At 46.3% G+C, this 27,772-nt stretch overlaps 1 long non-coding RNA gene across 2 annotated transcripts in view; it reads left to right on the top strand.

Moving 5' to 3' along the window:
- Positions 1 to 4,187: 4,187 nt before the first annotated feature.
- The window catches only part of LOC129461905 (uncharacterized), a 266,171-nt gene continuing 242,586 nt past the window's right edge, over positions 4,188 to 27,772 (top strand). For both annotated transcript variants that reach the window (XR_008650719.2, XR_008650721.1), the window contains exon 1: positions 4,188 to 4,534. This is a non-coding gene — a long non-coding RNA (uncharacterized lncRNA). The remainder of the gene's footprint in view (positions 4,535 to 27,772) is intronic.

Below are 27,772 nucleotides of genomic sequence, written 5' to 3'. Positions count from 1 at the left end.
GTCTTGCTCTGTCGCCCAGGCTGGAGTGCAGTGATACAGTCTTGGGTCCCTGCAACCTCCACCTCCCAGGTTCAAGCAATTCTCCTACCTCAGCCTCCCCAGTACCTGGGATTACAGGTACTCACCACCATGCCCAGCAAATATTTGTATTTTTAGTAGAGACAGGGTTTCACCATGTTGGCCAGGCTGGTCTCAAACACCTGACTTTGTGATCCACCCACCTTGGCCTCCCAAAGTGCTGAGATTACAGACATGAGCCACTGAGCCCAGCTGCCAGTCAAACTGTTACATCCTATCATCCCAATTTCAGGTGTCTGTTTGTTCTCAGAGTCCCTAAACTGCTCTGGAGTGAGTGATGATGCTTCTCCTTCCCAGCACCCCTCTTGGGGAACAGGGTTCACACCCTTCCTTCTATCCCTTTCCTTCTAACTTTCTTCGTCACCCAGCCTGTGGAATCCTTATATGAGCTTGGGATAGTATCGTCTGTTACTACACCTAGCTTTGCCACATATGGTTGTGCACATCACAACTTGTATGGATTTACTCCATTGGGTTGTGCAGTATATAATCTGTACAACTATACATTGTTGCCTGACTTCACCCATTCCTCCAAGGCTTTTTATTTTTCTCTTTATAATACTGTCTTAGTCCATTTTTTGTTGCTATAACTGAACACCTGAGGCTGACTAGTTTATAAAGAAGATAAATTTATTTTTAACAATTCTGGAGTCTGGGAAGTCCAAGGTTGAGGGGCTGCAACTGGTGAGGGGCTTCTTAGTGGTGGGGACTCTCTGCAGAGTCCTGAGATGGCTCAGGGCAACACACGGTGAGAGGACCCACCAGAGATGGCCAAAGTGGCTTTCATATGAGACCCACTTTTGTGATAACCCATTAATCCATTAATTTATGAATGGGTCCATTCATGAGAGCAGAGCCCTCATGATCCAGTCATCTCCGAAAGGCCCCACCTCTCATATTGCTCCATTGGGATCCAAGTTTCCAACACATTAACTTTTGAGGAACACATTTAAACTACAGCAAATACCTTGTCCTGGACTTTTGAAACTTTAAAGCAAGAAGGAGACTCTTTAGTTCTGTGCATTCTTCCCTGTTATTTCTTGCCTGAGGCAATCGCTGTAGCCTTGGGCTTTTTGCTCCAGTTGGGCACCCCTGAGCTTACTACTGTGGCTAGAAAAAACATGCCGTCACTGACATAGGCCTGGGAGCCCATCTAGGAGCCATTCACAGTGGCAAGGGGTGGCCCTTATTTTGCGTAGCCAATGAGAAGACTCCCCTGGCTATGAGGGTGGAGTCCATCTTAACCAAATGTCAAGGTTGCTGCCAATGGGGGAGGAATGGAATGAATGTGGGGGAACCCATTGGGTCTACTCCACAGGGTCAAAGGCAGGGATAGTGTTACTGGGATTAAAGAGACTCGAGCCTGTGTTTAGGTCTACAGACAGGAAGCGATTAAAGATGTTGGAGGGAATTTGGTTAGGAGCAAAATCCCAGAGAACAAATGAGGTGTAGGGGGGGAGGGTCTAGATTTGAAATGAGGGCATGAAACTTCTCCTGGATGGAGGATGATGAAGAGACCTGCTATGAAGGTGTAAGTGAAGGAAGGGATGTGAGGGCCTCTAATGGTCTTGTGTCCTCCAGGTAGGAGGGGCAGCACAGCTGGAGATATTGGTAGTGTGGACAGCTTCATGGTACTTTCTGGGAAGTGTCCAATGTGTAATTTTAATAGAATTGATATTATTTTAAGAGATAGATCACTTGAAAATTAGGATTTTGATTCACTTCTCAAATGAAGAGAAAGTGCCTTTGCCTCATGTATGTCTGCAGAATTTGGGAGAATACATCGTGAGCTCAGGGAATGTGTGTGCAAAGATGTTTGAAAAGTCACTTGTGGGAATTTGCCTGGCTTGGTGGTTAGGAATGTGGACTCTGAAGCCAGGAGGCCTGGGCTCACATCCAGGCTCTACAACCTTGGGCAGGCTCCTGAACGCCTCTGTTTCCTTGCTAAAAAGTGGGCAGGATATCATTATTTTTGGTATAGACCTACCAGAATGATCAGAAGACTTAATATCTGTATGTGTTTTGGAGAGTTATTGGCACATATTAGATAGTTTTACTGTGAATCATCGTTATTTGTAATAATTCTATGACATGCTGGAGTGTACATTGTCTTTAGAAATGAAATTTGTTTTGTTTTCCTAATTTCGTGAAACCTACATTTTTCCAGTGCTATTTTCTTTGGGGAAAGAGCATGCAGATGTTCCATGTTTTCAGTGTAGCGGTGTATAAAATGTCATCATTGTTTCCTTTCTGATGGAATATTCAGAGCCAGCTTAAAGATAGTCTATTCTAGAAAGTTCTATATTAGCAATTATGTGGGGGCTGGTGCTCATATGCCTTACTGAATGATTTACTTATTAGTATATTGGGAATGGCCTCCCCCTTCTCACACTAGCACCTTTTCCCCACTTTCCAGCCCATTTCCAAATGAGAAGGGCTGAAGTCAATCAGGAATTAAGATTTAGCATTTGTGGGATTATCTTCAAATGCGACACTGGGGGGACACAGTTTCACTCACCCTCCACGGTGGCAGTCCAAATTGCTGCTTCGGGAGCCTGGCTGTGTCTAAAGCCTCAGAATGATCCAGAAGGCTCCTGTAACAGTGCCACTGTGGAAGAAACCACTTCTAATATGGCAGGAAGGTGTGGCCCTGCTTGGAGCCCCTGTTTTCTAACTATTTCACGTTTCTTTCTTCATCCCTGGTGTTATTTTTTGAAATTATTTTTTATTTTCAGTTCTCCTAGGAGTTAATGAGTTAACTTAATAAAAGTCTTCATAAAGAAGGTAAAGGCTGGATTTCCCCATAGAGAACAGTCATAACAACCCACATCCTCTGCAGAGCTCCTGGTCAATGCATTCTTTTAGTGGGGCTGCCACACCCCTGGGGCCTCAGACAAGCCCCTTGTGGATGACAGGGGCTGGGCTTAAAACAGTCTCTGGGGCTGTGCCTCCTTCCTGTTCTCCACTCTTCCTCTAAAGGAAATGCATTGCAATGAATTGCACAATAAAGACATTCCTAAATTCTGGAAAACCAGCAGGCTTTGAACTCTCCTGGGGGAAAAAAACCATAAAAAACAAAACTGCAAGGAATGAGACTATTTTGCCAAATGGCCAATATGCTACAACTTTCATAGGGAACTCACCGCACTTGGTATTGCCTGATGGAAAAAAATGCCCTGAATTTCCCGATAAAAGATTTGACATGTGGCAAAGGAATAAATATTTTTTCCCCAAGATAAATCTAGCTGTAAATGGAAACTGGGTCTCATGCCTCGGACAAAATATTATTTCCTTATTTACTCTAAACCTTTAGGAGTATCAGAATATAGCCTACCTAGCATCAGGTACTAAGCCAAAAAAGGCTTCAAGGGCACCATTGTTCATCCATGAACTTGACTGTGTCACCCCCCAGAAACCTTGAGTTGGGCAAAGGCAATCACAGCAGCCTTTGGTGGCTTCTTGAACAGCTGCTAAGGATCACATGGATTCTGCTCACACCCAGTGCTTCTCATAATTTAAAAATGCTTGAAGCTGTGGGAGGCTGCCCGGCCCTCTGCATTATTCAAAAGAAAACCAGAAGGCAGCGACAATTCTTGATTCTTGCAGATAAACATTCTTAATAACTATTAAGAGTTGGATTGCTCTACCTTCATTTAATTCCTTGGTGCTTTACTATTTGAATCTAGCATATTCTTGAAGTCTGAAAGATGGATAGAAAAGAGGTAAGTCATGTAAACTTAAAAAGAGGGCACCAACCCCGCTAACAGACAGCTTTGAAGAGATGATGATTTTAGATCTTGTGAATTGTTATGTCAGAGGAATATATGCAGAAGAAAACAGGCACCGAAATATTTATTACCAGAGCAAAGTAAATCTGAACACCTAAAAGAATAAGAAAATATCTCATCCTTCTCTCTACTCTGAACTGCCTTGAAAAGAGCAAGAATTTCATACATGAGCACATTACAAAATCTGAGTATGTATTTGAAATTCAAATGCACACAAAGTTCATGCATTTTATTTTCCAGTTGTTCTCAAGACTCCTAAATAAAGCATTTCCCCTGTGTGGGCGACCCCTGGGTCCCATGTGGGGTCAGTGTTTGGGTCTCTCTGAGAGGATCAGGAAGGCTGCTCTTCCAGGAAGGGCTGCAGGGACCCTGGGAACCGGACCAGTCCATCTCACAAGTATGAAGAGAATGTCGGGAGAGGAAGTGGTGGCTATGAGTCAGCATGAGTCATCTCGTTCCAATGAGAATGAAGGCTGAGGTGTGCGCCTTTTTTTTTTCCTTCTTAGTCGTGTGTACATCATTGGGAATGGAGGGAAATAAATGACTGGATGGTCGCTGCTTTTTAAGTTTCAAATTGACATTCTAGGCAAGCGGTGCCTGAGCCCGTGCCTGTCTTCAGATCTTCGCAGCACAGTTCCTGGGAAGGTGGAGCCACCAGCCTCTCCCTGGTGAGTATGTTTCTGTCATTTTTAGGGTCGCTTCTGCAGTTTGCCTTGGAGTCTGAGCTGTGGGAAAGGCTGCTGCGTCCTGGCGAGGACACTGCGTTTCTTTCAGACTTTGAAGATCTGTCGTTTTAGAAAAGTGGCTGCCTCTGTCACCAGCCCCATGGTTACTGTCCTGCAGTGAGACTGTCAGGAGGTGTTTCTCAGTCCTTCATTGTAAGAATGTAGATGCCGGTTGCACATTCTGTTGTCTTGGAAGAGACTGCAATGCTTGGCTAGAAAATAAGCTGCTCGGGACTCCTCTGAGAAGCCAAAGTGAAGCTCAGAGATGGAAGTGGGTATACTTGTGCTAACCCAGGGTTGCTGAGGTTGGGCGAGCTTCCGCTTCTCAGAGGTGGAGGAGAGGCAGCTCCTGAGCCATTTCTGGCCTCGTGGTCAGAGCTGCCCAATTTCAGTGCAAGAAATACCAGAGAGGCAGAACTTTGGCTGCCTTCTCTAAAAGCAGATGAATGATTGCAGGAGCGTATTTTATGTCCTTTCCTTTTCCTTAACGTTGAAAGTCACAAACTGTAGTAAAATCAGGAAGAACATAAAAATGCTGGGGGCTAGCGCTGGGGGTGGGGGACTGGGGAGGACTGAGGAGGGGGCCACTCAGTCTCTGAGGCCTGACTTGATCTTGATAGCTATTTCTCAGGCTGTTAGTATTCCGATGAAGCTTAGCTTTACTGTCAAGTAAAATACAGGAAACATTTTTTTAATGTTGTTCTAGTTACTGTAAATGAAACGGTTAAAATGTCATAAATACCTTATGATAAACATTTTTCAAATTTGCTTAAAAAGCAACACATCAGTAGGCAGGGTATGACAGGGAGCTTTTTCAGTACAGTCATTTGAGTGTGTGGGCTTCCTGGGTTAATAATGAGTCAGCACCCAATTTCTAAAATTGGAGCAGCTAAGAGAATGTTCAATCTGCTCCTTAGCACAGCACAGTGGCTGGCCGGTCCCCGCAGTAGGAAGGCTTGGCTGGTGGATCTTGGGTTAAAATCGACTTAGGATGCCCCCCTTGTGTAAGTGACCAGCTCCCAGCTTGGGTCCCAGCTCCTCTGGGCTACTGCTGAGAGACCCCCTCTGCTGAGGGATCTGTCTCTAAGGCAGGAGCTAACACATTTGGCTTCCAACCTTTGGCTAATGTTGACGATTTTTAGGTTGTCTTGAGGCAACAGGTTGAACATGGTTTCTGAAATGAAAAATCTAGTGTTTATTAAGCCTAGGGCAGCTGAGGGCTGAGGCTGCATCTGGAGCCTTGAGATGTTCCGCTTGCATGTCACCCTCGCCGAGGGATTGGGCGGGAGAGTCGGTCACCGAGTGAACTTCAAAGTTGGCGCTCTGCATGTGACGCGTAGCGTGGGAAGATTAAGTCAGCTTAAAATGAGAGAACAAGATTCTAAGGAAGAAAACCTCCCCAGAACCTTACTCTTTTATAGATAAAAGAAGATAAATATTGAGAAAATTAAAAAAATAAAACGAAATTGTTGGGCTGCAAACCAGCAGCTCTGGGACCAGATGCAGCCCTGGTGAAGGCATCCCCCACCAGGTTCTGTTTGGCCTGCTCAGGATTGTTTTTTTTGTGTTGAGATAACTGTGGGTGGGGTCCGCACTCTCCGGATCTCAGGCCCTGCCACACCCTGATGCCACAAAGCTTGGAGAGTGCGATTACAGCGAGGCTCAGAAGCCAGGCTGAGGGCCTGCCAGCCTCGTGGGGCTGCCATGTGGTCCCCATGGGTTAGCATCTGCCCAGCCCCCCGAACAGGGCCTGGTTGGAGAAGGAACTCCATCAACACTAACTCTGCTAGACTCTCTTATTAATCTGCCCTCTGAAGGCATTTGGGTTTGTGGCCCTTGAGTTAGTTCCATGGCTTTTTCAAGAAAGATCCTGCAGTTCCAACGTGAGCAGCGGTTGTTTCCAAGGCTAACAATTTCGCGCCAACTAGGAGCCTCCACAAGTCAGGTGCCAGGCATTTCTAAGCCAGGAGAGCAGCCCCGCTTGCCTCTGTGGGTGAGTCCTCTCAGGGTGAGACCCTGTCTCCTTGTAAGCACTCGGAGATGTTGCCTGGAGACGGGAGCCAATCAAAGGCAAACTGCCTTAGACAACTCTTCCGTGCAGTGTGGACACCAACATTCGATCATCCTTGTTTCAGAGGTGCCGGGCCCCAGACATGTGCTTATCACTGGGTCCCACGTCCTTCAATCCTTTAAAGGGTTTTGAGGTGGCTGATTTTTATCCCAGACATTGATCATGTTTTTTTTCATGCAGAATTTGGGCAGTTATCTGGACATTAGGAGTTGAATCACCTCCTACCCATGAGAAACAAGCCTGTGGGGGGGACTGATATTATCACTTCTGTTATCAAGAAATAAGGCTGTGGGCATCCCTGAATATAGAGCATTTATTAATCGAACTGTGAAAATGAAACACAGACAGTGATGACAGCTGGAAGTTGGCCAACGTCCTGTTGTCATGGTGCCCTCAGCCTAGGGACTGGCCTGTGGCTCACTGGCCCTGTCTCCCACTCTCCACCTCTCATCAGCACCTGGACCTGGTGCACCTGGTCTACCTCATGTCCAGTGTTTTCCACAGTACCTGACTGGTATCCCCACCCCTGGTTGTTGTGTGGTGAGCTCGTCCCTATGTTGGCAAGTTACTTAATTCCTTGGTGTCCCGCCTTCCTCATTGTAAAATGAGAACAGTCATAGCACGAATGTCATGAGTTCTTGTGAAGATTTTATGATGAGCACACAAGTTACAAGGAGACACGATAACTGTTACGTACATACTCATTCATTCGGAAATATAACAGACAGCTTAGTGTCTCCACCTGGGGCCCTCTGCCCTGCGGGAATCCATAAAGAATTGAGTCTCATCTCCCGGAAGTGAGATCCCGCTTGTGTCATCAATTACATGGCATGTTCTGCATTTACAGGACATTTATTTATTAGGTAAGTGGGGAATCCTCCTTGGTTCTCTCCAGGAAAACCTGGAGTTCTAGATATCATCATCATCATCATCATCATCATTGTCATCATCATTGACAACATTACAATAAGAACTCCCATTGTATTCAGCCCTAACCGTATGGTAGCAACTTTATGGTATTCCCTTTAACCTCCCCCCATCCCAATATCCATCCTGGAAGATGGGAAGGATGATAGGTTTATTGACTCACTCAAGGCGGTGGGACTCTCCAGCAGGTATCAGGCACAGCATCTGCTTCAAAGAACGCATCGGCGACAGGGGAGCCACTTGCACTCGCTCAGGACAGGAGAGTCAGGAAAAGCAGCAGATCTGCAGGGCTTTGTGTGTAATCCAGCCAGACTGATGCCACAGGCCAGGAAACCGAGGACGGTTGGCTTCAGACCTACCCTGGAGTGGAAGCAGCTGGATTCTGTCCTCATGCTTCCTGTCTAAAGGCAGCTAGAGTAAATTTCTAGTCATCTAGGTTCTGGTTATTTGGAAATCATCACAGTATCTGGAGATGACTCATATTGAAAAAAATTAAATAAGATACACTTAAAACTTAACCCAGGGTGAACATAACATGGCCTTTCCTTGTCATTTCTGAAGAAGATCATTCAAGTTTGTGCAGTGCCTTAGAAGCCAGATGCTCTCTTCCATTCTGCCAGGGTCCTAAAGAAGTACTACTGTGTCTTTTAGATCACTCTGCCTTGATCACCCTGTCCCGTCATGCTGCTATTTCACCTGTCGGTGAAATATCTGGTATCGGCCTGCCAGCCTGAAGCACTGAATGCTTTATGTGTCTCCATCGTGATTGTTTAGGCTTTGAATGCCGAGAAGTATCTGCACTTTGTTGGTCAATTGTAGATGGTGCTAATTTGTGGGGAGTTTTTCCTTCAACTTCCCCTTGTGCCATAATCCAGAGGACCTCCCTCTGCCCCCAGTGCTGTAGGCTAGGCAGCTATGGGCCTGGCTCAGGGATGTCAGGCAAGGATTGGACTCTCTATATGTTCTGGAGGGTTCTGGTTAGATCACAGAGCTCAGGCAAGGAAAAACCAACAATAGATCAGAAGGAAGTTGGGCCCTCAGGAAGGAGAAGTGGGCAGGATGCTTGGTGGTGTCAGAGGATTCCTTCGGATTAAAAAAATAGATGTTATTGCACTTTGTGTAATCAGAAAAGCTAAGGGTGACAGCAGATCTTATCCATTGTGGTTTTCCTGCTTATCTTTTGCTTTTAGGAGTGATAACCCTGCGAGTGAGGGCTTCTGCTACAGGGTCTTGTAGCTCTTCTCTTCATCCTGCCCTTTAAAACATTTATCGGACTAAAAATCACAGGATTTTTAATGGTGACAGAAAATGTATTATTTTAGCTATTCTCACTGGACAAATCACTTATCGAGTGTTGATTAATAAATTGATAAGTTTCTATCAATTCAGCCAGATACAAGGGAAAATGTATAAAATAGCAAGTGCTCCAAAAAGAGTCAGGCTTAATTTCTCTTGCACAGAAAAAGGATTCTATTGCTCTTTCTGTTCCGTCCTCAAACAGGAAGCAGGTTTTCTGGGACAAGGGTCAACAGGCAGCCAGTTCATCCATCTGCCTACTCTGTCATCCTCAGCACTGGCTTCCTTCCTCCAAGTTATCTTATTCTTCAAGAAGGCTGCTGGAGCTCCTGCCATCACTTCTGCATTCCAGACAGAAGAGAGGAAGGAAGTGGGGGGCAAAAGGCAAAGCCTCCTAGATGTCAGACTCCTCTGCAGGCCTTTCCTTGAATTCCCAGCTAACCCTTTCAGCCTAGTCTTTCACTGGCCACCCTATCTGTAAAGGAGCTGGAGGAGGAAGATGGGAAGTGAGGCAAGGCCCTGAGATGCTGCAGAGCAAGGGGCACACATGAGGGGACTCAGGTCCAAAGTGAAATAGCAGCAAGCGCCTTCCCTCCAAAACCCACCACCTCCTTATGAATCCCTTTGGCCTTGATTATGCCAGTAGATAATGGGTATGTGACAGTTTTAGCTTCTCTGGCCTTTGATCAGGTTGAATTACGTGAATAGACTCCCATGTCCTTGGAGATGAACCTGCTCTAAAAATTCTAAGCAACCAGCCATTTGGCTCTTTGCTGGAAAGTAGCCTGGCTTTTGAAGCCAAGCTGGACAGTTTCCTTGCTGCACCTCAGGACTCAAAGGACATGGTCCTGACTCAGGAAGAGCTGACTTTGAGGGAAGGGGTGAGTCACGAGCCCAAGCACAGCAGAGATTCTTGGTGTGTGCTGCAGAAGGTGAGAGTAGCCCCCATCTCCCTGTGCCAGTCTCCTGGGGGGAATTTATGATGGCCTTACATAACTGGGCTTATATACGTTTCACTAGAAAGACAAAAAAAGGTGAGACCTTGTCTGCCAATTCACTACCACCTCCTTGGCGTCTAAGAGCTAGGCTGTTTGTTCAAAGCTAGGCTCCTTTGTGTATTAACAGTGTGACCCTGGGCATCATCCTTAACCCCTCTTTGTCCCAATTCCACATCCGAATGATGGGGATGATAATGGTAGACTCTGCCACATATGGTTCTGAGGACTAAGTGAGGCCACATGTGCAAAGGATCCGGAACAGTGCCTGGCCCCAAGTCAGCCCTCAGTCAACAGAACAGTGTTTGGATTGTCCTTATTACTTTATTGGATACATGATAAATACTGGTTAAATGCATGAAAGAAAAGAAATTCTACTTGATTTTAATACAAGCATCAAACAAGTGACTTCTGTCCCTTTGAATACCCTCCTCCAAGTGGTCCAAAGTCCTTGAAGCTACCATCTCCTTGGTACCCTTCCTGATGCTTCCGGTGTGGGCAATGTAGTTACTTCACCAAGTAGACCCTGGTTACAGAGAAGTTAAGTGATTTGTCCCCAGGCCCACTCACAGGACAGAATACTATACAATATCAATCTGGTTGTCTTCAGCACTCTGTTGTAGAGACTTCCAGTATGCATTCTCTTCTGCTTCCTCTGTTGTCAACCACAACCCTGTGTTCTTAGGGACAACAGTGTGCCCAGTTAAAAAATGCTATTTCCTAGTCTCCTTTACAGATAGGGTGGCCAATGAAAGATATAGGCTGAAAGGGTCAGCTGGGGATTCTAGAAAACTCTCTAAAGGAAACTGACATGTAATAGGCTTAGGCTTTTGCAACTGAATTCTCTCCTTCACCCTGTCTGGAATGCAGACGTGATGGCTGGAGCTCCAGCAGCCTTCATGAAGCCATAAGACAATGTGGAGGAAGGAAATCAGTGCCAAGGATGGCAGAGCAGGCAGATGGTCACAGGTCTTTGGGTGACCAGCTATTTTGCCTGGAGATTTGACTATTTTTGGAGCCGGATGCAGAGGGAGGTGGGAAAAATATTCCTGCTGAAATTCAATCTGTAGGAGTATTTTTCAGGGTGTCAGGGTCACCTCTGTGTGGAGCTGCCTTTCGGGTCTCTGGTATGGGGGCAAGGGTCAAGCCCTCATGGTGTTGCCCAGGGACCCCAGGTTCTTTGGTCTTTGCAGACCACTTTCTTACGAAAAAGCAGAGTGTGACTGCTCTGGCAGAAAGATAAATGTCATTCAGGCTGATTCATTGTTATACATTCATTTTCATTTATTTGTGGTTTTCCTCTGATTTTAAAATAAATCAAAATTAAAACACTTTTGCAGGCCCCTACCAGTATCATGGGCCCCATGCACTGTGCCCAGTGTGCCCAATGGACATGTAGGCCCCAGGAGAGCCGAGAGCAATCACAGAAAGACTTGCCCTGGCCAACATAGGCTGGTCTCTCTAGGGGCAGCTTCGGAATTGTGGATTACCCAGAGCTGCATGCCAGGAAATGTGGACCTAACTCTTGCCTCTGAGGAAGGCAGGCAGGCTTGGTTTCATGTACTGTTGATGAGCCTGACATCCTCAATGCTCACTCGAGCTTTGGAAATGACAAGCAGGATTTTCAGAACAGGATTCTCTGTCCTGTCCCTGTTTTAATTTCAGCCTCCTTATTCCCTGTATAATAATTCCCCATACTGGCTCAGTTATTTGTTTAGCAGGTATGAATTCCAGTCTATAATGCCAAGGTATCAAAATGTGACATACCTTTACTCTAGAAATCTCTAAATTATATTAAATCTGCTCCAAGCTCACACTGCCCTACCTCACCGTCTCTGCCTGGTTATTGGGAGATTCAAATTCTGTCATTATTGGGGATCTTTGCTTGTCACAATGCTCCAGATGTCATCAAACAAACTTGGGCTCAGGTGATGCCAGGAAACCTGGGTGGGAGCGTCCATTGTTTGCAGTGGCTGCTACCATTGCAACTTTGACCCCTGGAGCCTCAGTGTGTGGAGGGCTCCGGGAGCTGCTCAGGGCCTGCTCCAGCTGGGGTGGTCCCCACACCTCTCATGATCTTTCCTCTAACTATAGGCTCTGCTGGTGGAAATGTGTCGCTGCTCTCATGGCCACGGCGTGAGCTCCCAGTCTCAGCAAATGCACCCAGCAATGTCTGATTGATAGGGCACCCTCTGTGGGCCTTGTCCTATTTGCTGCTAGCTGCTGCTGGGCCTCTCCTAGCCTGGGCCTCCTGTCTTAGTCTGAAGGCCAAGAGACAGCAGTGACAGCAGAGGAGGCAGTAACAGAAAACTCTCCGAGGACCCCGGGAACTTACAAAGTGGCTTCCCAAACTCTCTAGTGCAGCATTGTCTGATAGAACCTTCTGCAAGGATGGAAAAGTTCTGTATCTGTGCTGGTCAATGCAGTGGCCACAAGTCACATGTGGCTGCTAAGCAACTGAAATGTGGCTACTGTGACTAGGAACTGGATTGAAAGTTTTATCTAATTTCAATTAATTTTAATTTAAATGCCCACAACTGCATGTGGCATGTAGCTACCAGGTTGGACAGCACACATGTGGAATGCAGACTCCTGATCTGGGAGCCTTGAAAGATGAGCCGTCACTCTGATGAGGTGGAGGGCCTGAATTGAGCCCTGCAGTGGCACTTGGCGGGTCTTCAGAGGGGCTGGTGACCCCTCCAAGGTGCATAGCCCCTGGGCTAGGAGCAGTGGCTAGTCAGGTTGGGGTCCCTGGCCTCTGCCATGTGTGGCCACTAGTGGAAGCCTCAATGTCTCCACCTCCAGTGGGCTCTCAGGCCTCACATGCCCATGCCAGGGTAGGGAGCCTGTTGAAGAGGATGCCCTGGCACCAAGAGCATCTCTGCTGTTTGTCCTGAGGGTTCCCTTGGGCTGGGGGCCTCAGGTGCAGGGCACATGCAGCCAGACTGTCCAGCCTTGTGGTATTTGCACATGAACTCTCCTGCGTGGGGATAGACAGCCTTATCTTTGTTTGTGTAAAGCCATTCCAGGAACTATTAATAGTTAGACTGGCATAAATAAGCCTCAGGCTTGGTTCTTGTTAGTGTCCTACGAATCCCCCAAACTTTATTCTTTTGGCTTAAGGGAGAAGGATTACACTATGTTCAGGCACAATTGACAAGAAACATACAAGCTGTGCGGAGATGAGCAGACCCAGGGCCCCAGGCCTGAGCCTCTTTTCTCTCCCATGCCCTGCCTGCTCAAGTTATCTTGAGCACAAATGATGTCCTTCTGTGTGTGGGATCACAGACTGAAACATGGGGCTGTTCCTCCCCTGAAGTCACCCCTCAAGTTCCCCACGTGATTTTACTCCTGGCTCCTCCCCAGTTTGCTGTAGTTTGCTGGACCATGTGACCTTGGAGGGGCTCACAAGGCACAATGTTGAAGCCACTGCCAGGGCTGAGCCTCAGCTCAGCCAGCTACTTAATGCATGCATGGCAAGTTACTTAACACCTACTGACCTCAGTTTCCTCACCCGTAAACTAGAAATAGAGGAACAGTTACCACAGAGAGTTGTTCTGAGGATGCAAAGAGTTCTTGCATGAAAAATTCTTAGGAAAGTGCTGCACATAGTAGGTATTCGATAGCATTAGCTATTTAGATTGGAATTAGTGGATTTTTGCCATTTACTCCTGACCATAGGAGCTGTTCTCTGGGCCCCAGATCTCCATTCCAGCAATGATCTCTCTCCTCCAACTCTGCCACAATCCTGCCTCCATGTTTCATTTGCTGACACCCAGGGGCAGCATTAGGTGTAGAGTGCTGGACATCTAAGGGAAGAGGTTCAATTGTCCATCTGTTTAGTTATTTACTCATTATTCAATGAATGTTAATTGAGACCAGTCAGGGCAGGTGAGAAGCAGTGGGGTTGTGAGGAGGGCTGTTAGTAGGGGAGATGCGGGTGCTGGTGTGCTTCCCTGTATGAATATGGCAGCTAGTGCAGGGTCATGAAGAGGGAATCAGGGACACTCTGGGGATGTTAAAAACTCTGTTGATGTGGAATCAGAATCCCTGGGCCAGTCCTGCCTTCCTCTTGCTAGCTGTGTGGCCATCATCGAGGGTCCTCTTTGATCCTCCGTGATACATGGGCGAGGTGACCCACAGTGGCGGATGCTTAACCGTCCAACATGGAGTCATCATCATTACTTAGATACCCTTCATTTGGAATCACGATTCTCAGTGTGAAGGGCACTTCCCACCATAGAAGGCCCTCTCTATGAGACCTCAGAGGGCTGTCTAATCCATAAGCCCTTTCCTTCCCACAGAGGCAGCCCAATGCATCACTGCAAAGTACCAGCTGAGAAGACGTTCTATAAATTATCCAAAGCCTATTCTCTGGCATATCCATGTTTTGGACCTAGCTCTGCCCCCAAAGTCATATAAGCATAGTCATGATGGGAAGGATGGTCATAACTCAACATGCCCATTCATATTCCTTGAGCACGTATTCTATCCAATAAACTGCTGAATTATTGCGTGAGCCCCAGCTCCTTCCACACCAAAGCCCTTCCAACTGCATGGACCTTACCACTTCTGTTCAAGCTCTTCCTTCTTCTCATGGTTCCTGGAAAGATTCTTTACGTGCTGAGGTGTTCAGCTACCCTTGACCTTGCGCTCCCTTCCACAGCATCTACTTGGCAACTTTCCAGTGTCCCTCTTCAGGTAGGCACAGTGACCTTCTTTGTCTGGTTTTTGGCAACCATACCCATCTGTTGGACCTGGGCACTGCACTCACAGCCAGCTGACCTCCCTGCCTCTCTGTGTGGGAATGTGCTGCAAAGCCACATCTTTCTAATTATATATATATATCTCTCTTTTAGAGACAAGATCTCACTCTGTCGCTCGGGCTGGAGTACAGTGAAGCAATCATAGCATAGCTCACTGCAGCCTTGAACTTCTGAGCTCAAGTGACCCTTGACCTCAGCCTCCTGAAAAGCTGGGACTACAGACATGTGGCACCATGCCCGGCTAATTTTAAAATATTTTTTGATAGAGACCGGGGTCTCACTGTGTTGTCCAGGCTGGTCTCAAACTCCTGTCCTCCAGTGATCCTCCCACCTCTGCTTCTCAAAGTGCTGGGATCATTCTGAATATGAGGTGGTGACTTTAAAAAAAAAAAAAAAACTTTTTTTTTAACCTAAGTAGAACTTCACATTATTATTGGTGTTGTCTTTTAGATTTAGCCCATGTATTCTCTAATACAAAACATGAAGCTTCATGTCATCTGTAACTTGGAGTGGTATCCCCTTTGCATCTTCACCAGAAGACCACTTGGATCAGTGAAGACCAAGAGCAGAGACCTGTGACATCCACTGGCGATTGTCTTCACTGTTGCCACTATCCCAGTGCTCTTGGGCACTGCATTGAACACAAATAGCTCCCCTTGCTGCACAAGTTTCACTGATGGGGGTAAAGGGGGTTATGAAACGTATCATATGATCAAATATGTGATAGTGATCCCACAGACAAATGGAGTGTGTGGGGATGATTTAGATGCTCAGCCAGCCTTCTCTTGGATACCCATCCTTCTCTGCCGTTCTCTTTCCTCCATCCTCAAGCACAGGGAGCTTTCGGTGAGGTTAGCTAACTTCAGGGCAGCTGTGAATTAGATACTGGCTGTAAGTTACCTCCAACATCCAGAGCATTTAAACGCTCGGCTGTCAATGATTGTCATTTTCATTGTTTACACATAGTCACATCCTCAGTTTGTGGGGTAGATGCATTTGATTCAATTCAGATATGCCTTTCAAGCTGGCCCTGCTAAGCAGGGCCTGAAAGGCACATGGCTCATCTCATCTGCATGTGACAGTCTCTTTGAAGTCCCCAGAAGTGCCTGCTCAGAGTCATGCTGGGGAGGGAAGAGGTAAGGCACAGAATGAGTACAGACTGCCACCCAGCCGCAGGAAAGGTGACTGCACACCAGAGGTTCCTGGTAAGGAGATGACTCACCCGCGACTGTCTCACCTGTCCAAAGTGTGTGTCACCTGCTCTGTGTTCACTCACTGGGTTCATCAGAGGGGCACTGGGACAAAACAGGAATGTCACTGGAGAGGGGAACAAAGGCTGCCTGCAAGTCCTTCCCTGCCCTTTAGAGTAATGCAGGCCCTGTCAGCACATCCTCACCCCCACCTGCACTCTGCTTGCCAGAATTATCAGAATCTCTCAATTCTAATTTCAACCATTCTCTGTGAAAATGAAAAGTTAGTGGCAGGCAATGGACACCCTATTGAAATAGAAATTGTTCTTCATATGTCAGAAAATAGTCCCAGAGTAATCTGGGAGTAATCTGAGCAAACTGATTCAAAGGGTTATTACAATTTCTTAGTCTTCTACTGCTGCAAAAGTGGCATTCTTTGATTCTCATGTTTGAGGTTCTAATTGCTACCTCATGCCAGACTTACGAGAGATCAGCCAGGCTGCTTACACTGTGTGTAGTCAATCAATGTTATTCTGAAGGGCCTCCTGGAAGCAGTAGGGATTGGAGAATGTATGTCTTTTAACATGATCATTCCCATCCTATGGGGGTTGCGCACTCTTAACTCATGTTGCAGATGAGTAAACTGAGGCTTTTGAGAGTTTGAGGGTGCACGGCTTGAGGTAGAGGTGGAATTCCCAGCTTCATCCAAGAAACCACGAATCTCCATTGGCTTGCACACATCCAGGTTAGCTGGATCCTACTTTCCAAGACCACATGCAGATTAGAAGCCTTCAAACAAATTATTTCCAAGGGAGGGCATCTTTCTTTGTAACCCCTACCCTGGCAATTCTCCATGGCCTTAGGGAGTCCAGCCGGAAGCTCTGCGATGAGTCCTGGGGAACTCTTTTGCCAAGGCAGGTGCTGTAGGTACTCATCTGGAAAAAGGCGCTCATGACAGGTGGTGCCAACCTTCCACGGATGCTTTTCAGCATCTCTTGGGATGAGGATACAGAATTTCTCTTTCACCCTGTAAATGTGGTAAATGAGGAAATAGAATTTGCAGCTTTAATTTTTCTGAATAGGATTCAAAAATGAAACTGTATAAAAAGATATCCAGTGAAAAACACATACCCATCCCCATCTCCCATCCAGTTCCCTCCATAACCCTTTTCTTAGTTTCTTATATGTCCTTTCAGAGTTTCTTTGTGCAAATACAGTATAAGCAAACAAGAACGGGCCTTTTTCTCTTCTTCCTTACGTTCCACAAAATCTATCAAAATGAGTTTTTGTTTTGTTTTGTTTTGTTTTGTTTTGTTTGAGACAGCATCTCACTCTGTCGCCCAGGCTGGAGTGCAGTGGCATGATCATGGTTCACTGCAGCCTCGACCTCCCCAGGCTCAGGTGATCCTCCCATCTCAGCCTTCTGAGTTGCTGGGACTACAAGCATGCACCACCATGCCTGGCTAGTTTTTCTATTTTTTGTAGGGACAGGGTTTTGCTATGTTGCCCAGGCTGGTCTCAATCTTCTGGACACAAGCAATCTGCCTGCCTCAGCCTCACAATGTTTTTTTTAATGTTAAACCTCTTTTTGTGTTGAGAGGCCTGGCTTGTGTGTTTGAGCACAGCTGCCTACCTTAGCAGCTGTAAATGTCAGGGCTCCAGGAGGGCTGGCTGGGTCTCCCCTCCTCCCCCGTAGGGTGGGTGGGGCCCTGAGCTTATCCAGGCATCCCCAGGGGAAGTGTGGATGGATGCATGGATGGGCAGGCCCTGGCCTTTAGGGAATGCACCCTGTGTGGTCTTCCAGCCCCAGCAAAGTCCCAGGGGGTCCGAGCAGGAAGTCGCCATCCTCAGGGGGTCTGAGTGGGGAGTCGCCATCCTCAGGGTCAGCCGTGGTTTCGAATTGAGCACCCGGGGCAGAGACTCCGTTCCCCTGGGGGACAATCTGATAGCCAGAAATGAGAGCAGTGACTTGGATGCTGTGTGATTCAGGAGGGTCCCAGTCCCTCAGAGTCGCCTGGACACCAGATTGTGTTTACAAAACAGATGGATGAGGAAATGGAGATTGGGTCTTCAAAAGAATTAATCTCAGATTTATTTATTTTAAAAATTTTAATTTTTCCCAAAGACCCTTTCCAAGTCAAGAATTATTTTAAAAACAAGCCTAGCAAAGGCAAATGCTGTCTGTGGCAGAAGGCACCGCAAGGAGCCGAGGCTGACTTACATTTCTCCTCTGGGCTAGGTGCGCCTCTAAGGAGTTCACACACTTTAACCCCCTTAGGAACCCTACATGGTCATCCCCATTTCTTAAAGAGGAAGCAGAGCCAGCTAACAAGTGGGGGAGCCACAGTTCCAGCCCAGGTGTCACTGGGCCCTGCCTGCCCCAGCCGGCTCCTCAGGAGCACACAGCACCCCACGCGTGTGCAGGGGACAGCTGTCCTTCAGGAACAGCCCCAGGGCCTACAGGACTTCCTGGGGTTTACCCTCAGAGCAGCCATGAGGTTAGAATCAGAAAGTCTGGGAGTCAGGAGACACAGGGCAGTTGGAGGTCTTTACTGAGGCACAGCAGCCCCGTCTAGAGGCCTCCCTGAGAGGCACTTCCTGAGGAGTCTGGTGGATTTTGAGCTGCTTTTTAAACAACCTTCTCCTTAGCACAGACACTGACACTGAAGGGAAAGAAAGCAAATGGTCCATTCTTAGTGGGAAGGCAACTTGCTTTCAGGAGAACGAGTTTGGGGGAAGAGGACTGGTAGAAGACACGACTAAGAAAGTGAGTAGGAGTCCAGACGTGTGTGATTCATCCTTTAGGGCCTCCGTGTGTGATGGGTTGACTTGTGTCTCCCAAAATTCACATGTGGACGTCCTCGCCCCTGGCAGCTCAGACGTGACCTTATTTGGAAACAGTGCCATTGCCGATGTAATTAGTTCAAATGAGGTCATGCTGGAGTCGGGTGGGCCCCTCATCCCATACCACTGGTGTCCTTATAAGAAGGGGAAATTTCAAGACAGACACACACTCAGGGAGTACACCATGTGAAGACTGGACTTACACAGCTACACCACCAGAAGCCAAGAGAGAGGCTAGAATACAGCCTTCCCTTTGGAGGCAGCCTGGCCCAGTGGGCCCTGTGATCTCAGACTTCCAGCCTTCAGAACTGTGAGACAATATTTTATTGTTTAAGCCACTTATTTTTTGGTACTTTCTTATGGCAGCCCTAGCAGATGCTAATCCAGCATGCGTCCTGACAGAGTTTTGAAGGGGGCTCCTCAAGTCCCAGGTCCAGCTTGGTGTGGTTCAGCTACTCGAGAGACATCTGCTGCTGATGGATAAGCAGTCAACCTGGATGCAGGAAATCATTTTTTATTTGGGTGAATACAATATTCTCCTTTTGTTTTAACTTTTCCTAAAAGTTAAATCAAGGTTCAAAAGAAAATCAAGGTTCAAAAGAAAAATTTGGTCTTTACATGTGCTAAAAGGAAAAAAAACAAAAAGAAAGACTCATTTCATCTTTATATGGGATGTGATCCATGCTCTGGTGGGCTGCAGAGTGTGTCTCTGTGCGGGTCCCTGTATTCCGTGTGAGGTTGGCGGCCGAGCCACGGTTCCCATGTGAGCAGGACAGCACAGTCTCACCTCACACCGAGAACCTCGCCCGAACATGGAACTTTCACCCACATTGCCATTTTCCCGCTCCCTTTCCCTCCTTCAAGGTTCCCACTTGTCTCTCCAAATTGAAATTTACAAAGAGAGGAGATGGAGGCTCCCAAGTGGCCACAAAGTCACATTTTATGTGAGACCTTTTTGCCTCATTTGCTAGTTATTGAACAAAGGTGACTCTGAACCTAGCAGAAGCACGGGTTCAACACACAGTTCAGAAAAACAGGAACCATCAATTCATAAGAACTTAAAGAAAAAAATAGTTTAAAGAACTGAGAAGTTGCCACATTATAGTGAAAGAATGTTGGGTTTTGGAAATGACAAAAACGAGCAATCTTCACCTCGAAAATCCGGTGGAGTCAGTTACACAAGACATAACCGCACACAAACATGGCATTTCTGATAATATAATGGCATTTACAGTCAAGAAGCTTCTTTCAGAGTATTTCATGGAAAGTTATTTTAGTAGCAAGGGTAGCCTTAAGCAGTGAGTATTTGTCAAGAGAGTGAAACCTTGACTTCAAAGTCAAGAGGCGGAGGAGTGAGGACTCAGATCTGGAGGCGACCTGCAGGGCAGGTGCCCACACACAGGTGCCCCAGCTGTGGACATCCCACGTGCACGGGAGTGGGCCAAAGAGAGGCCCATGGATCCCTGCCCACCTCAGAAATGTGAGCAGGCAGCTGGGGGGCATTTGGACTCTAGCCGGGACAACCTAGTGGCCGGGCAGGGGATGCAGGCACCACAGGTCACAGTAGTTTGCTACGAGCATCAGCTTTTAAAATTTTAAATAATCCTCTTATTGTAAAATTGAGGACATTATTTGAAGCAACGCAAAAACCATGTAAAAAAATGTCTGTAGGATGTGAATAGCATGTTTCTTTAAGGTAATATCTGAAGAAAATATAAAAGCCCCAGGTGAAAGACACCCTGGGAGCAGAGGTGCCCCTGAGGGTCGGCTGCCCCAGGACAGAGAAGGGCTCTGCTGGTGCCCAGGTGGCACTGCCTGTCTTGATGCCAGGTGCAGGGGTTTAGAAGAAAAGACAAGGAAGAAAATAAAACTCACCACCGACATTCCTACCACTAGAGCTACCCACTGTTCCCAATCAGGCATATTTCCTCCCAGTCCTGTCCTCTGTGTGTATTTGATAATTGCATAAACCATCTCTCCCATAATTAATCTCCTTTAAAATTTGGAATAATATAGTTGTTAGAATAATATAATAATCATGCAGAATAATTTAGAATAATGTTGTTTAGAACAATTTTTGTAGTCGTGTTACCTTGCAGTCATTCATAACTCAGAAGGACTCTGCATTTAGAAGGTGTATTTAAAATGTGCCCTCTTCGCTGAAGAGTTAGTTTTATGGTAAAATTCCAATAAAATTGTAGCTAAGCACTGAAAAAAATTAAAAGATTAAGCTCAGCCTCCAGAAATACTGATTTTATATATATTTGCTCTGGGGAAGATTGGTTTAAGAAGACCTATATCCTGTGAATTGCTCTTTTAGAAATTGCCTCCTTATATTTTTTGCCCTTTTTTCCCTTCTCTCCCTCCTTTATTCCCTCTGTCTCTTCCTTTTCCCCTCCCTCCCTCCCTTCCTTCCTTTCTTCCTTCTCCTTTTCTTCCTTTTTTTTCATTGTTGTTCTGGGGGACCTTTTCTAATATCCTGGATTTTAAGCCTTTGATACATATGCCGCAAATATTTTCTCTCAGCCTGTCTTAACTTTCTTTACTGTGTCGTTTATATTATGGAACTATTTCAATTTTAAGTAGTTATTATTTTCCTTTTAACACCCAGGTTTTGTCTTGCTTAGAAAGTCTGTACCTACCCCTAGATTCGAAAAGTATCCTCACATTTTTTTCTTCTGATACTTAGTAATTTTATTTTTGAAGTTTAAAATGTCAAATCAATTAGAACTTATTTTTGTTTATAACTTGAAGTAAGGGGGTTTCATTTTACCCTAAATGTGTAGCAAATTTTCCCAGACTATTTATTAAGTCATCCACTTTTTTCCTGCTGAAATTATATTTAAGTTGATAAGTTTTATGTGTTGGGGAGGTGTCAAATGGGCAGCTTCCGGTTGGAATGTGGGATTGGGTAGAGCTTTGACACAACGTCTGTGTCTTTCCGACTCCCATGTGACTTCAGGGCAAAGAGGCAGAGGAATGGAGCTCAGAGCTTTTAGAGAATATGGGCCAGAAACAGGAAGGAGTCAGGGCCTGATAATGGGAACCAGCGGACAGTGAACGCAGTGGAGGGCCATTGGAGCCAGAGCAGCCGAGAGATTTCAGGAGGTGAGCTTCAGAGGGCCTCAGCATAAATGGATCTAGGGTGTGGTCAGCTCAGGGAAAGACAGACAACCAGGGCTGAGCACAGGCCAGGCCAGGCAGGGCCCCGGAGAATCACGTTTTAGTATCTGCAAATTGAGAAAGTTTGACCTTGAGTGTGAAATGTAGACAAGCAACCCAAATAAAAAATAGGCCTGATTGGGGCCAAAAATAAAACAGATTGATGAAAATAATCTCAAGAGTAGGAATGGACACAACCTACAAGAAGGAGACTGAACCCACCAAGTGTGGAGCTTGAGTCAAATCAAACGATTTAGAGGCTGCCAAGTCGGCCCAAACCCTGAGAGCGTGGGAATTTGGGAGGGCACCGAGGGCTGGGCTGAGAGCCTCTTTTCAAGGAAGTCTTTCCAGGATGCTGTACTTCTGTCTTGCCACCTTGCGGGCCTTACAGTGAGACCATGAAGTCCCTGGCACTCTCCCTGCTGGACCCGTGGCCGATGTTTATGTCTGCTCGGCTGGCCTCACAGGTGTGCACGCTGTGCAGTCGCTTAGGGCCTCCCCTGCGCAGAGGGGCCCGGTTTGGTTTAATACCCTGCTGTTACCATCTTAAAATTCTTAATGGTTTTTGAACAAAGGCCACACATGTTCATTTTGCACCATTTTATAATTACATAATTAAAAACTCTTCCTTTTTATTAAAAACAAGAATGTCAGAAATTGTCTCTTTAAAACTGTAAAACAAGAAGGCATTAAACTCTTAATATTTCAGGTCAAATTTGACACTGTCTCTGGACATGCAGGTCTGGGTATCAGTGGGTCTTAGCCCCTTTCCTGCTGAGCCCAGAAGATGCTTCTAGTCACCTAGCATAGGTCTCTAGGGGGCCCCTGCCACAAGGCAGGGCCAATGCCAAATGACATGTAGTTGCCTTTGATGACTGGGACTCTCCACCACTGCTTTAGGGAAACAGCAGGTTCTGATTTATGAAATGTGGCTTAAAAGCAACTTAAAGAAATTAAGGGTCAAGGATAGCATATGTGATGAGATTCTGACCCCATGGAGCCTCCAGCCCCATGGCTTGCTGTGCTGGGGCTGTGTTCTCTGTCCTGGAAGGGTTCACAGAGAAGGCAGGCTGCCAGCAGGAGGCCTGCCTGCTCCACCAGACTGATGACATTTATCCCACTTGGTTCCCAGAACTAGGAGGACAGGGGCCGTGAAGGACTAGTTGCAGGAGAACTCTCTGTCTTAATTTAAGGCATGCTCTGTGGAGTGGGGCCGTTGGGCAGCCTTTCCAATTTATCTACCCATCCTGGGATCCCTTAGGATTGAGAAACTGAGTTCCTCCAGGGTTCTTCTCTCACTACCCATATCCTGCAACCTTAGGGTCCTCCATGTACTGGGTATCAGCCTGGTCTCAGCATCCAGGGACTCAGAGAGAATAATCAGAGGTGCATTTCTATCACTATGAGGACATTAGGCTCAGGCCAACAATGCAAAGAAGCACCCTACTTAGGGGAAGCTTACTGTCCAGTTGTAAAGAAAGCACTAGGGGGCTATGATGCCCATCCCACCCATGTTCCCACCCAAACTCTCCTAAACCCACAGCTCCCAAACAAGTTCTGGATTGCACAGATCAGGCTCCAGCCGAGGTGAGCTCACTGAGGTCAGAGCTTGCAGAATCTGGGAGTTCAACCAACATGATGGCTTCAGAGATGAAATACCCAGCACATCCAGCTGTAGTTGCCCCATAAGGAGCAGAAAGTTTGCTATCACTTCCTCTCTACTGTTTTTATGTTCAGGTGACCTGTGGGTCAGTTGTTCGTAATGTGGTGATGCCTGTAAAGGGAACACTGGAGGTCAGGGGGTGCCAGTGGGTGGTGGAGACCATTATAAATACTGTGTCCCCAAAGGGTGTACAGTCAAATAAATATAGCACGGGAAAAGCCAGGTTGACCCAAGAGAAACATCTTTTTCTAAAAATCTACAAGACTTCTCAGAGCCTTTGGTCATGCATTTTAAATGTCCAAATATGTGTTTTGAAAATATGTGAAATAGCATAACATTTGTGGTATATGTTAAATGTAGATGATGGTGGAACTTTCTATTTTTTTCTTAGAGAATTTCATGGGAGCAGAGTTCCAAAAAACACAAATGTTTTGAGGACAAAACATATGAATATTGTAGAAGATTAGAAGCAATAAATTACTATAGGCAGAAGATAAGTGGCATTGGATTGAAATTTTTAAAATGGGAAAATAATTACAAATGGAGGAGTGGCATGGTCAGAGGCAGAGTGCAGGTGCCTGTGGCACATCTGGGCTCACTGGCTCAGGCAAACTGCGGTGGAACAGGAGACACGTGTGTAAAGTCCCAACTGCCAGATCACAGTGTTGGGTTGGGTCTTTCATCTGCAGGGGCGTGTGTGTGTGTGTCTGCTCATGTGTGCGTGTGCTGCTTAGAGGTTTTTGAGCAAAGGATGGAATGATGAATGTGCAGCTTTAGAATAATGACTTGGTGGGAAGAATTGAAGTGAAGAAGCACTGGAGATTTGTAGCCCTCCTAGAAGTGACTTTCAGCATGGATCTTGGTGTGGCCTGGAAGGAAAGGACCTGGCTTGTGGGAGGCAGCAGCAGAATGGACACATGAGAGCCACCATCAAGACAGACGTGGCAGGGTGAATAACTGGCTGAATTGTGAAACTCTAGGTTGCCCATATCACACTGACATTTTGAGAACTCAGAACAGATGGCAACACCTGGGCCCCTGCCTGTGCAGATGGGCCAGAAAAACGTGACACGTGTGAGGGTGGGCATGGGGTGGCAGCAGTTTCTCTCACCCAAGCATTAAGAGTGTTACAGAGTAGAATTGTTATTACAGAATTGGTGAAGCACCTCTGGGGGACTCCCCCTCCTTCCCCCAAGTATATGTTGGCTAAGTAGCCACCAATAACAAATGGAGACACCTGCATGCTCCTGCAGCCACTGCAGTGTGGCCAGCTCCTCTGCTGGGTTGTACACGTGGAGATCGTGTAAGTGACCAGGGCCAATGTCTCTGGCAGCCATGGAGAAACAGGTGGCCCAGTCAGGCCCTTTCACTGCCTGTGATGAACAGCTTGCCATCGCTGGTCAATAGCTACAATCCCAGATGGTATTAGGTAATATATAATTAATAAAGAATATTCCAGTTGATCTGGTTCTTTTAAAACAAGGAAACTTCTTGCTATTTGGAACCCACAAAATCCACTACTCCCTGAATTGTATGTCCTGAAATCTCACAAATTTGCATGCTGACATTGTTAATAAAGGAACAGGAGATAATTTCAACAGCCCTGTGGTTTGGAAGTCACAGGTTCTGCTGCTTCATGTTCATGCATCAGACTAAGAGCCTTTGAAGAAGATCACTTCCTAGACCAAGGCTTTAGGTTTGGATTGAATGCAGCTCCTCCAGATCATCTCCCGAGGAGATTCAGCCAGCCTCTGTTCTCTCTACTATCCCCGTCTTCTTGCCTCATCCCATGCACACATTTATATGTGTTCACATTTATGCGTGGACATGCTCTAGTGTGCCCTCTAGTGCAGACATTTTATGCATGAAACTTTAACCCCTCTTGCGTCAAGGCATATAAGCAGAAGAGATGAGTGGAAAGATTTTAGGGCTTGAAAGGGCAAACATGATAGTCACTGTACATTATATAAAGAACACCAAATGACAGTGTGCTTTGGAATATACTACTAGGAATGTTTCTGCATTGCAATTAGAAAGTAGTGACATTGAAATGAAGTGAAAAAAATCACAGGTATATAATTCAGCACTGAATTGATGAGGACACAGAGGTGAACTAGAAAGGCATCCCAGTGGAAACCACTTACAGACCCACAAAAGCAAGATCTAAGCAATGGGGGTATAAAAAAGGAAGGGAAATTGATGAAGATGGCTTGGGGTGATGTGACCTGGAGTTTAGGGAGGGACAGGGACTTGCCTTGGACTCACTATGGGTGCTCATGAAGAAGGCAGCATTTGGACAAGGCCCTGAGAGGCAGGTGGATTTGGATGTGCAGTGGTGGTCCAGGTGTGTGTGTGGGGGGGGAGTCAGCATGTGCAAAGGTATGGAGGTCAGCAAACCGAGGCTGAGAGTACAAGAGGTTCTCTGTGTGTCTTCCAGCTGACCAGTGAGCACATGGAGGTAAAGGTGCACAACTCGGTAAGCGACAGGAGTTTGTGTGGATCAGGCCTGCTGTAACATAAATATGCAAATGATGTGGTCCCTCGTGGTAGCACCCTCAGGATGACGCACTCTTCTACCAAAACATGGCTGAAAATTTTGGTGGGGGGTGTACCCTGGGAGCCCATTTAGAAGCCACAGTGAAAAGAGCCCTGATTGCTTCAGCTTTGATCCATCTAGGCCCTCCCACCTGGCTCATTTCACCTGACAGTTTTTAAAACTTCTCACAAGGAATTTGTCGATTTATTACACATCCATAGAATGCCCTGAAGAGCCATTCCAAAAGAAGAGCTTGAAAGTCGAACGCTAAGCAGAAAAACAGTGACTTCCAAACCACAGGGTTTGTTCGAATTATCAACTTAGTCCTTTATTAACAACTTCAAGGTGCAAATTTGTGAGATTCCAGACAGGCAGTTCAATGAGCAGCTGGATTTTGCTGGTTCCCAAGAGCAAGGAAAATTCCCTTGTTTTAAAGAGCCAGATCCATTTGAAATGGATTCTTCCCCACATATTACAGCATGAACGTGACTCTAATGTACCTGCCGAGGGTCTTTCTTTTTGTGACGGTGGGCGCTGTTCCCCACTGTCGTGGACTTGTCACAGCGCGCAGTGCACATTCCGTTGCTTCTCTCCATAATGCCTCTCAGCTAACTCTGCTGTTTCTGTGCTCCTGGGTTGTTAATGTTCAAGTCTTGGCTCTATGCCATTTTCCTTATCATTTAGGATTCTACTGGGAAGACAGCACTAAGTTTTGTGAAATCAAACTTTATGAGTTGGCTGAGATCATGGGGTTGAGTGTCCTCTGAGCACTTGCAGGCTGGGGGAAGACAGAAAACCTGGACACCTTGCAATTGTTTGCAACAAAGTGGAAAAACTAAAGTAGTTTTGATATGTGCATTAGTTTGCTTGGACTGGTATAACGAAATACTACTTGGTGGCTTAAACAACAGAAATTTCTTTTCTTACAGTCCTGGAGGCTGGAAGTGCAAGAGGAAGGTGTCGGCAAGATCGATTTTTTCTGAGAGCTCTCTCCTTGGCTTGCAGATGGCAGCCTTCTCCTGGCACAGTCTTTTCTCTGTACGTGCTCATGTCTGTGTCCTGATTTCCTTTTCCTAGTAGGGCCAGTCAAATTGGATTAGGGCCTAAAGTAATTACCTCATTTTACTTTACTTCTTTAAAGGCCATATGTCCAAATACAGTCACATTCTGGGGTGCTAAAGGTTAAGATTTCAACATAGGAATTTGCAGGGAACACAGCTCCGCCCATAACAATTTGTTTTTCATAATACATTTAAAATACCCATTTCTGGGCTGGACGCAGTGGCTTATGCCTGTAATCCCAGCACTTCGGGAGGCCAAGGTGGGAGGATCACTTGAGCCCAGGAGTTTGAGACCAGCCTGGGCAACATAGCCAGACCCTATCTATAAAAAAAAAAAATACACACACACACAAACTTGGCCAGATACAGCGGTGCACACCTGTAGTCCTAGCTACTTGGGGGACTGAGGTGGGAGGGTCGCTTGAGCCCAGAAGTTTGAGGTTACAGTGAGCTATGATCATGCCACTGCCCTCCAGCCTGGGCAACAGAGCAAGACTATGTTACTTAAAAAATAAAATAAAATAAAAAGACCCACTTCCATTTATTTCACCCACGGATAAATTGTGCAGCAAGTGGTTAGGTGAAATGTGAAATGTCTGGCCGATTATTGTCATCATGCTCAATTATAGAGACACAGTATGCTCCCTTTTGCATTCTTCATTGCTGATTC

The sequence above is a fragment of the Symphalangus syndactylus genome, chromosome 14 (genome assembly GCF_028878055.3).
Source record: "Symphalangus syndactylus isolate Jambi chromosome 14, NHGRI_mSymSyn1-v2.1_pri, whole genome shotgun sequence".
NCBI lineage: Eukaryota > Metazoa > Chordata > Mammalia > Primates > Hylobatidae > Symphalangus > Symphalangus syndactylus.
This window is presented reverse-complemented; position numbering and strand designations above follow the sequence as displayed.